The sequence below is a fragment of the Salvelinus fontinalis genome, chromosome 29 (assembly GCF_029448725.1).
Source record: "Salvelinus fontinalis isolate EN_2023a chromosome 29, ASM2944872v1, whole genome shotgun sequence".
Classification (NCBI taxonomy): domain Eukaryota; kingdom Metazoa; phylum Chordata; class Actinopteri; order Salmoniformes; family Salmonidae; genus Salvelinus; species Salvelinus fontinalis.
In genome coordinates, this window is record NC_074693.1 from 29189992 (window position 1) to 29202886 (window position 12895).

Here is a 12895-nt window from a genome sequence, read left to right on the forward strand (position 1 = left end):
AAACGTTGAAATACCCTGTCATTCTTAGGAGATTGTCTGTCCTTTCCTAGGCCACGTACGTTTACAGCTGCAGATAATAACTCAACGTCTAGGATGTATCACTTCTTCTTTAGTGAATAATCGTTCAAAGTTCGTACCAAGTTGCCATAATCAGCTCATGCTGTATTCTGGGTGGTCTAGTCGAAATTCACCATTCCAAATTGGTGATCGCCACCTCCACGTTGAAATTCACCCTTTTAAACGTTAGGACAGCACCTTCCATTTCTGGAACAAAGGTTGAATTCCGTCAACGGGCTTTTGTACTGGGGGAGAGAAGGGCGTGTTTCATAGTTCTCAACCAATGTCTGTTCACTTGGGCGTGACCACTGAGTGAGCATAAGTATACTTATGAAAACAATTCTCTCAATATTTAAACATTTAAATTGCACAACAATTCCATGTGAATCTGATAACTAGAATGTTTATGTCATCCTATGTCGTCCTATCATCAGACATAATGTCCCAGACAACAACCGATCTGACATCATATTCTTTAAGTACAAACTGACACTTTCAACTGGTTGAGAAAGGGAAATATTGTTCCATTCCCCAACCTTTTGATGTTACCATATTTTCGCTGTGGTAACACAGGCCTGTCCAAGAGTCCATTCTGTAGAGTGGAGAGAACAGTAGTAGTACCAGTGGTAACAGCAGTAACAGCGGTAACAGTAGTAATACTAGTAACAGTGGTAACAGTAGTAATACTAGTAACAGTGGTAATAGTAGGTAATAGTAGTAACAGCAGTAGCAGTGGTAACAGTTGTAACAGTAGTAACAGTAGTATTGGTGATAACTGTGGTAGCGGTAGGAACGGTGGTAACGGTGGTAACAGCAGTAACAATGGTAACAGTAGTAACAGTGGTAACAGTAGTAACAGTAGTATTGGTGATAACTGTGGTAGCGGTAGGAACGGTGGTAACTGTGGTAACATTTGTAACAGTGGTAACAGTAGTAACACAATCCTCACTATTATCCTCAATGGCAGAATGGGTCAGCACATCATGTTTTTCATCCAATAACAAATGCAATTCTTCAAGGTTTGAGCCCCCAGAAAGTGCTATATTAACCCAGTCCATTATGAAGTCATGTTTTTGTGTCTAGCCAACAGCTGCGACCCAAAATGAATCAGTTGCAGCCGGTCTTACCTCTCCTCCTCTCAAATTCCTTTTTCTTTCTTTCTTTCTTTCTTTCTTTCTTTCTTTCTTTCTTTCTTTCTCTCTCTCTTGTTCATTTCTCCTGAGAGAGAGAACAATAAAAATGTAAATTATGTCATAATTTCAATCAGAATTAGTTTTTCCCCACAAAAGGGCTTTATTTCAGACAGAAATACTGCTCAGTTTCATCAGCTGTCCGGGTGGCTGGTCTCAGACAGTACCGCAGGTGAAGAAGACAAAAGCTGCACATTTTAGAGTGGCCTTTTATTGCCCTGTGATGTTACTACTGTCTTTCTTAGCCTACACCCCCAGGAGAGGCTGTCTATCATTGCCTACAATCTAGAAGAAAAATAAACGCACACCTATGTAGGCGAGGTGCTGGCTAGCGGAGTAGAAAAGTAGAAAATAAAGGAGAGCCGCACACTCTAGGAGCTCAGATGCAAAAATATTTAATTACCAACGTTTCGACAGGCAAGCTGTCTTCATCAGGGTACAATCACAGACACTGCGGGATGACTCGTTTATATATAGTGTCAAGACACACAGGTGTCTGTAATCATGGCCAACAGTGGCCTAATATCATTGGTTAATTACTCATATTAAAACGGCATAGAATGAGCAACATACAATTAACCTGTCTAGGATCAGCGTGGCGCTAGCGGCACCCCCCCCCCCCCCCCACTGAAAAACCAGTGCCGCGAAATTCAAAAAAAATATATTTTTAAAATATTTAACTTTCACACATTAAAGTCCAATACAGCTAATGAAAGACACAGATCTTGTGAATCCAGTCAACATTTCCGATTTTTAAAATGTTTTACAGGGAAGACACAATATGTAAAGATGTACATCTATTACCTAAAAACACATTAGCATAATCCACCATCTTTTATTTGTCCACCAACACCAGTAGCCATCACCAATTCGGCTAAACTAAGATATTTATAGCCCCTAACCAACAAAAAAACTCATTAGATGACAGTCTGATAACATATTTATGGTATGGGATAGGTTTTGTTAGAAAAAAGTGCATATTTCAGGTAGATGGCATAGTTTACAATTGCACCCACCATCACAAATGGACTAGAATAATTACAATGAGCAACGTGTTTACCTAACTACTAATCATCAAACATTTCGTAAAAATACACAGCATACACGAATCGAAAGACACAGATCCTGTGAATACAGACAATATTTCAGATTTTCTAAGTGTCTTACAGCGAAAACACAATAAATCGTTATATTAGCTTAGCACATAGCAATTAGCAGCCCAGCATTGATTCTAGCCAAAGTGAGCGATAAAAGTCAACATCGCCAAAAGATATTAATTTTTTCACTAACCTTCTCAGAATTCTTCCGATGACACTCCTGTAACATCACATTACAACATGCATATACAGTTTGATCGAAAATGTTTATATTTAGCCACCAAAATCATGGTTAGACAATGTGAAATGTAACTCAGCTGGTCAGAAAATGTCCTTGCGCCACTTAGACAGTGATCTACTCTTATACATAAATACTCATAAACGTGACTAAAAAATATAGGGTGGACAGGGATTGATAGACAATTTAATTCTTAATACAATTGCGTTATTACATTTTTTAATTTATCCTTACTTTTCAATACAGTTTGCGCCAAGCGAAGCTACGTCAAAAAACATGGCGTCCTAAGCCACTAAAATGTTTCGACAGAAACACGATTTATCATAATAAAAATGTCCTACCTTGAGCTGTTCTTCCATCAGTATCTTGGGCAAAGGATCCTTTCTTGGGAGAAATCGTCTTTTGGTGGAAAGCTGTCCTCTTGCCATGTGGAAATGTCAACTGCGTTCGGGATGAACTGAAAAGCGTGCCCAACTTTTCACATCGTTGCAAAAATAAATGTCCCAAAATCGCACTAAACGGATATAAATTGCTATAAAACGCTTTAAATTAACTACTTTATGATGTTTGTAACTCCTATAACGAGTGAAAAGATGACCGGAGAAATATAACAGGCTAAACTAACGCTTGGAACAGGAGAGGGTCGGTGTCCAGCACGCGCGTTACGCAGCTCCCAAAGAATGACTAGCTTCAGGGTTTTTTCATTTGTAGGGCCTGTGAACGAGCAATCGACCCCGTTGGAATCGTCATCACGTAAAGGCATCCAGGGGAAGACGTAAGAAGTGTCCGTATAGTCATAGCAACGACAGTGCCCTTTTAAATGACTTCAGAAGAGTGGCCAACATTTCTCAAATCTGACTCCATGTCAGGGAAATTGCTGTAGAATGGGCTCTGTTCCACTTAGAGACAAAATTTCAACTCCTATAGAAACTATAGACTGTTTTCTATCCAATAATAATAATAATATGCATATTGTACGATCAAGGATTTTGTGGGAAGCCGTTTAAAAAATTAGCCAAATTAGCATAAGTAGTCTAAACAGCGCCCCCATCCCCAACAGGTTTTAATACAAATGGATAGCATACAATCATAGAGTGATTGTTGTGTTTGTTGTGACTTTGCCATTGTGGTTGTTTGTAGGCTTGTGTGGTCTTTAGTGAGTCTATGATCGTAAGCCCGAAAAGCCAGTGAGTACTACCCAAACATTTCTTGGGGGGTGGCTAAGAGGTAGTGGGCCGAGGGCAGGTAGGAGACCTGCGCCCACTTCCCAGGCTAACCGTGAAGAGCGGGAGTACGGGCAGACACCGTGTTACGCAGTAGAGCGCACGGTGTCTCCTGTACATGTTCATAGCCCGGTGCGGGTTATTCCACCTCCCCGCACTGGTAGGGCTAGGGTGAGCATTGAGCCAAGTGCCATGAAGCCGGCTCAACATATCTGGCCTCCAGTACGTCTCCTCGGGCCGGTGTACATGGCACCAGCCTTACGCATGGTGTCCCCGGTTCGCCAACACAGCCCAGTGCGGGTTATTCCACCTCCCCGCACTGGACGGGCTATGGGGAGCATGCAACCAGGTAAGGTTGGGCAGGCTCAGTGCTCAAGGGAGCCAGTACGCCTACACGGTCCGGTATATCCGGCGCCACCTTCCCGCCCCAGCTCAGTACCACCAGTGCCTACACCACGCACCAGGCTTCCAGTGCGTCTCCAGATCCCTGTTCCTCCTCCACGCACTCTCCCTAGGGTGCGTGTCTCCAGCCCAGTCCCTCCAGTTCCGGCACCACGCACTAAGCCACCTGTGCGTCTCCAGAGCCCTGTACGCACTGTTCCTTCTCCCCGCACTCGCCCTGAGGTGCGTGCCCTCAGCCCGGTACCTCCAGTTCCTGTACCACGCACCAGGCCTATAGTGCGCTTCGAGAGGTCAGTGTGCCCAACGCCTTCTGCACTGCCTGTCTGCCCAGCTCCGTCTGAGCCATCTGTCTGCCCAGCGCCGTGTGAGCCATCTGTCTGCCCAGCGCCGTCTGAGCCATCCGTCTGCCCAGCGCCGTCTGAGCCATCCATCTGCCCAGCGCCGTCTGAGCCATCCGTCTGCCCAGCGCCTTCTGAGCCATCCGTCTGCCCAGCGCCTTCTGAGCCATCCCTCTGCCCAGCGCCTTCTGAGCCATCCATCTGCCCAGCGCCTTCTGAGCCATCCGTCTGCCCAGCGCCTTCTGAGCCATCCATCTGCCACGAGCCATTAGAGCCGCCCGTCTGTCCCGAGCCATTAGAGCCGTCCGTCAGTCAGGAGCCGCTAGAGCCGTCCGTCAGTCAGGAGCCGCCAGAGCCGCCAGCCAGTCAGGAGCTGCCAGAGCCGCCAGCCAGTCAGGAGCTGCCAGAGCCGCCAGCCAGTCAGGAGCTGCCAGAGCCGCCAGCCAGTCAGGAGCTGCCAGAGCCGCCAGCCAGTCAGGAGCTGCCAGAGCCGCCAGCCAGTCAGGAGCTGCATGAGCTGCCTTACAGTCATGAGCTGCCCTACGGTCATGAGCTGCCCTACAGTCATGAGCTGCCCTACAGTCATGAGCTGCCCTACAGTCATGAGCTGCCCTACAGTCATGAGCTGCCCTACAGTCATGAGCTGCCCTCCAGTCATGAGCTGCCCTCCAGTCATGAGATGCCCTCCAGTCATGAGCTGTCCTCCATGCCCTCCAGTCATGAGCTGCCCTCCAGTCATGAGCTGCCCTCCAGTCATGAGCTGCCACCCAGTCATGAGCTGCCACCCAGTCCGGAGCTGCCACCCAGTCCGGAGCTGCCAGTAGTACGGAGTTACCTCTCTGTCCGGAGCTACCTCTCTGTCCGGAGCTACCTCTATGTCCGGAGCTACCTCTATGTCCTGAGCTACCTCTATGTCCTGAGCTACCTCTATGTCCTGAGCTACCTCTATGTCCTGAGCTGTCTCCTCTATGTAGGGGGGGCCTTAGTGAAGGTTCCTGGACCATGGTCGGGGGCGAGGGTCGCCACTCAAAGGACGCTAAGGAAGGGGACAAAGACAGTGGTGGAGTGGTGTTCTCGTCCACCGCCGGAGCCGCCACCGCGGACAGATGCCCGCCCAGACCCTCCCCTTGAGTTTTAGGGGTGCGCCCGGAGTTCGCACCTTGAGGGGGGGGGTTCTGTCACGTTCCTGACCTGTTTTCTGTTGTTTGGTTGTGTATATTGGTCAGGGCGTGAGTTTTGGGTGGGCAGTCTATGTTTTCTGTTTCTATGTTGGTTTTGGGTTGCCTGGTATGGCTCTTAATTAGAGGCAGGTGTTTTGCGTTTTCCTCTAATTGAGAGTCATATTAAGGTAGGTTGTTCTCACTGTTTGTTTGTGGGTGATTGTCTCCTGTGTCAGTGTCTGTATGTTACGCCACACGGGACTGTTCCGGTTTTTGTTAGTTCGTTAGTTTTACGTTAGGTTCATGCGTTCTTCACGTTGTATGTAAGTTCGTGTCCAGGTCTGTCTACATTAGTTTATTTGTTTTGTAATTATTCAAGTGTTCGTCGTGTTCTTCTGTTTTTGTTTATTAAATCATTATGTATTCACAACCCGCTGCATTTTGGTCAAATCCCTGCTACTCCTCTTCGGATGAGGAGAAGGAGGAAGCCTGTTACAACTGCCCCAATGCATAGGTCCAACTGTAAAGTTTGGTGGAGGAGGAATAATGGTCTGGGGCTGTTTTTCATGGTTCGGGCTAGGCCCCTTAGTTCCAGTGAAATGAGATCTTAACATTACATATACAATGACATTCTAGAAAATTCTGTGCTTCTAACTTATTGGCAATAGTTTGGGGAAGACCATTTCCTGTTTCAGCATGACAATGCCCCCGTGCACAAAGTGAGGTCCATAAAGAAATGGTTTGTCGAGATTGGTGTGGAAGAAATTGACTGGCCTGCACAGAGCCCTAACCTCAACCACATGGAACACCTTTGGGATGAATTGGAACACTGACTGTGAGTGAGGCCTAATCGCCCAACATCAGAGCCTGACCTCACTAATGCTCTTCTGGCTGAATGGAAGCAAGTCCCCGCAGCAATGTTCCAACGTCTAGTGGAAAGCCTTCCCAGAAGAGTGGAGGCTGTTATAGCAGCAATGGGGGGACCAACTCCATATTAATGCCCATGTAGTGTAGATAGAATGTCCTGCTCTTACTCGGCGAAAGCGTTCTTCAAAACAATGAAATGCGAAAAGTAGCATTATGGGAACTTGGGAGAGTCTCTCTCTCTCTCTCATGAGGCATCAAGTTCTTGCAGACGAAATTTAGTGACAATTTCTTCTGTATCACATTTTGTCTTCCAGCCTCCATGCAAATCTATTCTCAAGATCTCTTGTTCACTTGTGTGTGTGGTGTATCTTACTTATTTGTTGTATCTTATTTAATGCCTTATTTTATATAACATATTCATGCAGAAGTGAGATCAAGAGTGTGTTGAAACACTTCCTTTCCCCTCCCTGAAGTGACACAATCTTTTGCTCAAACATTCAAGTCACCCGATGTGGCCGGTTGATTTAGTTTGTAATCTGAGTTTGGAACTCCAATAGTGAATCCACTGATTGTGGTGTTTGGACTTCTGATGATGTCAAATAAAATAAAATAAAATTTGTCACATGCGCCAAATACAACAGGTGTAGACCTTACTGTGAAATTCTTACTTACAAGCCCTTATTAACCAACAATGCAGTTCAAGATGGAGTTAATAAAATATTTACTAAATAAACTAAAATAAAAAGATGTAATCAATCATAAAGTAATACAAATATCAAATAGTAACACAATAAATGTACATAGCAGTAACGAGGCTATATAGAGGGGGTATCGTCCAGAGTCAATGTGCGGGGCTACAGGTTAGTCGAGGTAATTCGTAAAGTGACTATACATAGATAATAATTAATAAACAGCGAGTAGCGGCAGCGTAAAAACAAGGGGAGGGGGGGTCAATTTAAATAGTCTGGGTGACCATTTGATTAGTTGTTCAGCAGTCTTATGGCTTGGGGATAGAAGCTGTTAATGAGCTTTTTGGTCCTAGACTTGGCGCTCCAGTACCGCTTGCCTTGCGGTAGCAGAGAGAACAGTCTATGACTTGGGTGACTGGAGTCTTTGACAATGTTTTGGACCTTCCTTGACACCGACTAGTATGTAGGTGCTGGATGTCAGAAAGCTTGGTCCCAGTGATGTACTGGGCCGTACCCACTACCCTCTGTAGCGGCTTACGGTCAGATGCCGAGCAGTTGCCAAACAGGCAGTGATGCAACTGGTCAGGATGCTCTCGATGGTGCGGCTGTAGAATGTTTTGAGGATCTGGGGACCCATGCGAAATCTTTTCAGTCTCCTGAGGGGGAAAAGGTGTTGTCAAGCCCTCTTTACAACTGTCTTGGTGTGTTTAGACCATGATAGTTTGTTGGTGATGTGGACACCAAGAAAATTGGTGTCTGCAGCAGGATTGTGTAATGCAGGACTGTGTAATGGTAACCTCCTATATGTTCACTTGTTATACTATAAATACTATAACCCGACAGCAACATTCTAACAGTGTAATTAATAAATGTAATGTATATATAATAATTTGGTTGTGGTTATGAAGGTCTTAGGTAACATTAGAATATCAACCTAAATATTTTTAAATTAGTTTGTTACTGTAGGATATGGAAACACAAACAAAACAGTAAAAAAAACTAAATGAAAATGTTAAATTCCATTTTTAAGGGGAGTGCCTTTGTTACCGATATGAAACAGAAAGCATATGTGTTGGAACGTTGTAATAGCTTCTTTTTATAATGACAAAAAAAATACCCCAACCACCAAGAAGTGCGGTCAGCAAGATTCACGGTCAAATTATGAAAACGTCAGTAGCCTAAACATCATTATAATCATCAAGTGATAAATAGTGAAAATCAGTGTAACAGAAGTCCCACGAAGACAAAAAGGCTGGTCTCGGCACCAGTGTAACAGATGTCCCATGAAGACCAGAAGGCTGGTCTCAGCACCAGTGTAACAGATGTCCCATGAAGACCAGAAGGCTGGTCTCGGCACCAGTGTAACAGATGTCCCATGAACCCCAGAAGGCTGGTCTCGGCACCAGTGTAACAGATGTCCCATGAAGACCAGAAGGCTGGTCTCAGCACCAGTGTAACAGATGTCCCATGAACCCCAGAAGGCTGGTATCGGCACCAGTGTAACAGATGTCCCATGAAGACCAGAAGGCTGGTCTCAGCACCAGTGTAACAGATGTCCCATGAAGACCAGAAGGCTGGTCTCAGCACCAGTGTAACAGATGTCCCATGAACCCCAGAAGGCTGGTCTCAGCACCAGTGTAACAGACGTCCCATGAAGACCAGAAGGCTGGTCTCGGCACCAGTGTAACAGATGTCCAATGAAGACCAGAAGGCTGGTCTCGGCACCAGCGTAACAGATGTCCCATGAAGACCAGAAGGCTGGTCTCGGCACCAGTGTAACAGATGTCCCATGAAGACCAGAAGGCTGGTCTCGGCACCAGTGTAACAGATGTCCCATGAACCCCAGAAGGCTGGTCTCGGCACCAGTGTAACAGATGTCCCATGAAGACCAGAAGGCTGGTCTCGGCACCAGTGTAACAGATGTCCCATGAACCCCAGAAGGCTGGTCTCGGCACCAGTGTAACAGATGTCCCATGAAGACCAGAAGGCTGGTCTCAGCACCAGTGTAACAGATGTCCCATGAAGACCAGAAGGCTGGTCTCAGCACCAGGCAAAGAGTGGCTACTTTGAAGAATCTAAAATACAAAATATATTTTGATTTGTTTAACACATTTTTTGGTTACCACATGATTCCTTATTTGTTATTTCATAGTTTTGAGGTCTTCATTATTATTCTACAATGTAGAAAATAGTAAAAATAAAGAAAAACCTTTGAATGAGTAGGTGTCTCCAAACATTTGAATGGGAATGAACCCGTGTCTGTAGTAACTCAACTAGACTGAGGGGCCCCGAGAGTACGAGGTGTGAAGGGTTGGTGTTTAGACATAGTATTGATGCTTTGTTGCTGCATTGGTTACTGTAACTAATTGTATCTAACTTTCCCATATTTCTGTACATGCAGTGCATTCGAAAAGCATTCAGACCCCTTCACCATTTCCACATTTTGTTGCATTACAGTCTTATTCTAAAATGTAATAAATACATGTTTTTCCTCAACAATCAACACACAATACCCCAAAACAAAGTGAAAACAGTTTTTCTGGAAATGTTTGCACATTTATTAAAAAGAAAAACAGGAATAGTATTCAGATGCTTTGATATGAGTCTTGAAATTGAGCTCAGTTGCATCCGGTTTCCATTGATCATCCTTGAGATGTGTCTACAATTTGATTGGAGTCCACCTGTGATACATTCTATTGATTGGACATGATTTGGAAAGGCACACACCTGTCTGTGTGGTCCCACCATTGACAGTGCATGTCAGAGCAAAAACCAAGCCATGAGGTCGAAGGAATTGTCCGTAGAATCCCGAGACAGGATTGTGTCGAGGCACAGATCTGGGGAACGGTACCAAAACCTTTCTGCAGAATTGAAGGTCCTCAAGAACATATCAGCCTCCATCATTCTTAAATGGAAGACGATTGGAACCACCAAGACTCTTCCTAGAGCTGGCCGCCCAACCAAACTGAGCAATCGGGTGTGTAGAACCTTGGTCAGGGAGGTGACCAACAACCCGATGGTCACTCTGACAGAGCTCCAGAGTTCCTCTGTGGAGATGGAAGAACCTTCCAGAAGGACAACCATCTCGGCAACACTTATGGTAGATTGTCCAGACGGAAGCCACTCCTCAGTAAAAGGCACATGACAGCCCGCTTGGAATTTGCCAAAAGATACTTAAAGGACTCTCAGACCATTTGAAACAATGGTCTGATGAAACCAAGATTGAACTCTTTGGCCTGAATGCCAAGTTCAGCATGGTGGTGACAGAATCATGCTGTGGGATGTTTTTCAGCAGCAGGGACTGTGAGTCTTGTCAGGATCGAGGGGAAGATGAATGGAGCAAAGTACAGAGAGATCCTTGATGAAAACCTGCCCCAGAGCGCTCAGGACTTCAGACTGGGGCGAAGGTTCACCTTCCAACAGGACAACGACCCTAAGAACACAGCCAAGACAACATAGGAGTGGCTTCGGGACAAGTCTCTGAATGTCCTTGAGTGATGCAGCCAGAGCCCAGACTTTAACCCGATCAGTCATCTCTGGAGAAACCAGGGAAGTGGTGGTCATGAAATTTCGTCAGCCGGTGATTGTCAAGGGAATAACTATTGGTCTCACAGTAATTGACTGTTAATTAACATAAACACATTTAGCACCACATTTAGAGTTATTAATGTAACTTTAGTTGTTCTACAAATGTTGGGCTATATATTTAGATTTTTAATACATTGTAAGGCTGCATGATGAGACTCAAATGATGATTTTAAAAAAGTAACTTGAAAGGCGTGAGCTCTTTGTTTTTTGCACAGGCTGTACACACTCCAATAGTGTCTCATTCACAATTTGACAAGTACTTGATAATGCCTCGAATTTCACAGCGGCGTCCCCTTTGTGGCCGTAATGCACCCTAAAAAACTCCATGCCTTTTGTGGCCCAGAGTGCTGCGTGGTGCTCTTCTCCCTGAGTGTGCTGCCAATTCGAAGTGTCTCTCACTCACATGGCTCTCCATCACGTGATCAGGTCTTTCTCACAGGCTACAGTCGTGGCCAAAAGTTTTGAGAATGACACAAATATTAATTTCCACAAGGTTTGCTGCTTCAGTGTCTTTAGATATTCTTTGTCAGATGTTACTATGGAATACTGAAGTATAATTCCAAGCATTTCATAAGTGTCAAAGGTTTTATTGACAATTACATGAAGTTGATGCAAAGAGTCAATATTTGCAGTGTTGACCCTTCTTTTTCAAGACCTCTGCAATCCGCCCTGGCATGCTGTCAATTAACTTCTGGGCCACATCCTGACTGATGGCAGCCCATTCTTGCATAATCAATGCTTGGAGTTTGTCAGAATTTGTGGGTTTTTGTTTGTCCACCCGCCTCATGAGGATTGACCAGTTGACAAGTTCTCAATGGGATTAAAGTCTGTGGAGTTTCCTGGCCATGGACCCAAAATATCGATGTTTTGTTCCCAGAGCCACTTAGTTATCACTTTTGCCTTATGGCAAGGTGCTCCATCATGCTGGAAAAGGCATTGTTCGTCACCAAACTGTTCCTGGATGGTTGGGAGAAGTTGCTCTCGGAGGATGTGTTGGTACCATTCTTTATTCATGGCTGTGTTCTTAGGCAAAATTGTGAGTGAGCCCACTCTCTTGGCTAAGAAGCAACCCCACACATGAATGGTCTCAGTATGCTTTACTGTTGGCATGACACAGGACTGATGGTAGCGCTCACCTTGTCTTCTCCGGACAAGCTTTTTTTCCGGGTGCCCCAAATAATCGGAAAGGGGATTCATCAGAGAAAATAACTTTACCACAGTCCTCAGCATTCCAATCCCTGTACCTTTTGCAGAATATCAGTCTGTCCCTGATGTTTTTCCTTTCCGATTATTAAGTGGCTTCTTTGCTGCCCTTCTTGACACCAGGCCATCCTCCAAAAGTCTTTGCCTCACTGTGCGTGCAGATGCACTCACACCTGCCCGCTGCCATTACTCAGCAAGCTCTGTACTGGTGGTGCCCCGATCCCACAGCTAAATCAACTTTAGGAGACGGTCCTGGCGCTTGCTGGACTTTCTTGGGCGCCCTGAAGCCTTCTTCACAACAATTGAACCGCTCTCCTTGACGTTCTAATGGTTGATTTAATTGCAATCTTACTGGCAGCAATATCCTTGCCTGTGAAGCCCTTTTTGTGCAAAGCAATGATGACGGCACGTGTTTACTTGCAGGTAACCATGATTGACAGAGGAAGAACAATGATTCCAAGCACCACCCTAATTTTGAAGCTTCCAGTCTGTTATTCGAACTCAATCAGCTTGACAGTGTGATCTGCAGCCTTGTCCTCGTCAACACACACACCTGTGTTAACAAGAGAATCACTTACATGTTGTCAGCTGGTCCTTTTGTGGCAGGGCTGAAATGCAGTGGACATGTTTTTTGGGGGATTCAGTTCATTTGCATGGCAAAGAGGGACTTTGCAATTAATTTCAATTAATCTGATCACTCTTCATAACATTCTGGAGTATATGCAAATTGCCATTATACAAACTGAGCGTGTCCTTATCCAATTCCGAGGTGCATACTGAAGATATTGGAAGAACTGTCCGAAATTGCTTTTGTTCAGCCAGCAAGATGATTAGACCTAAAGA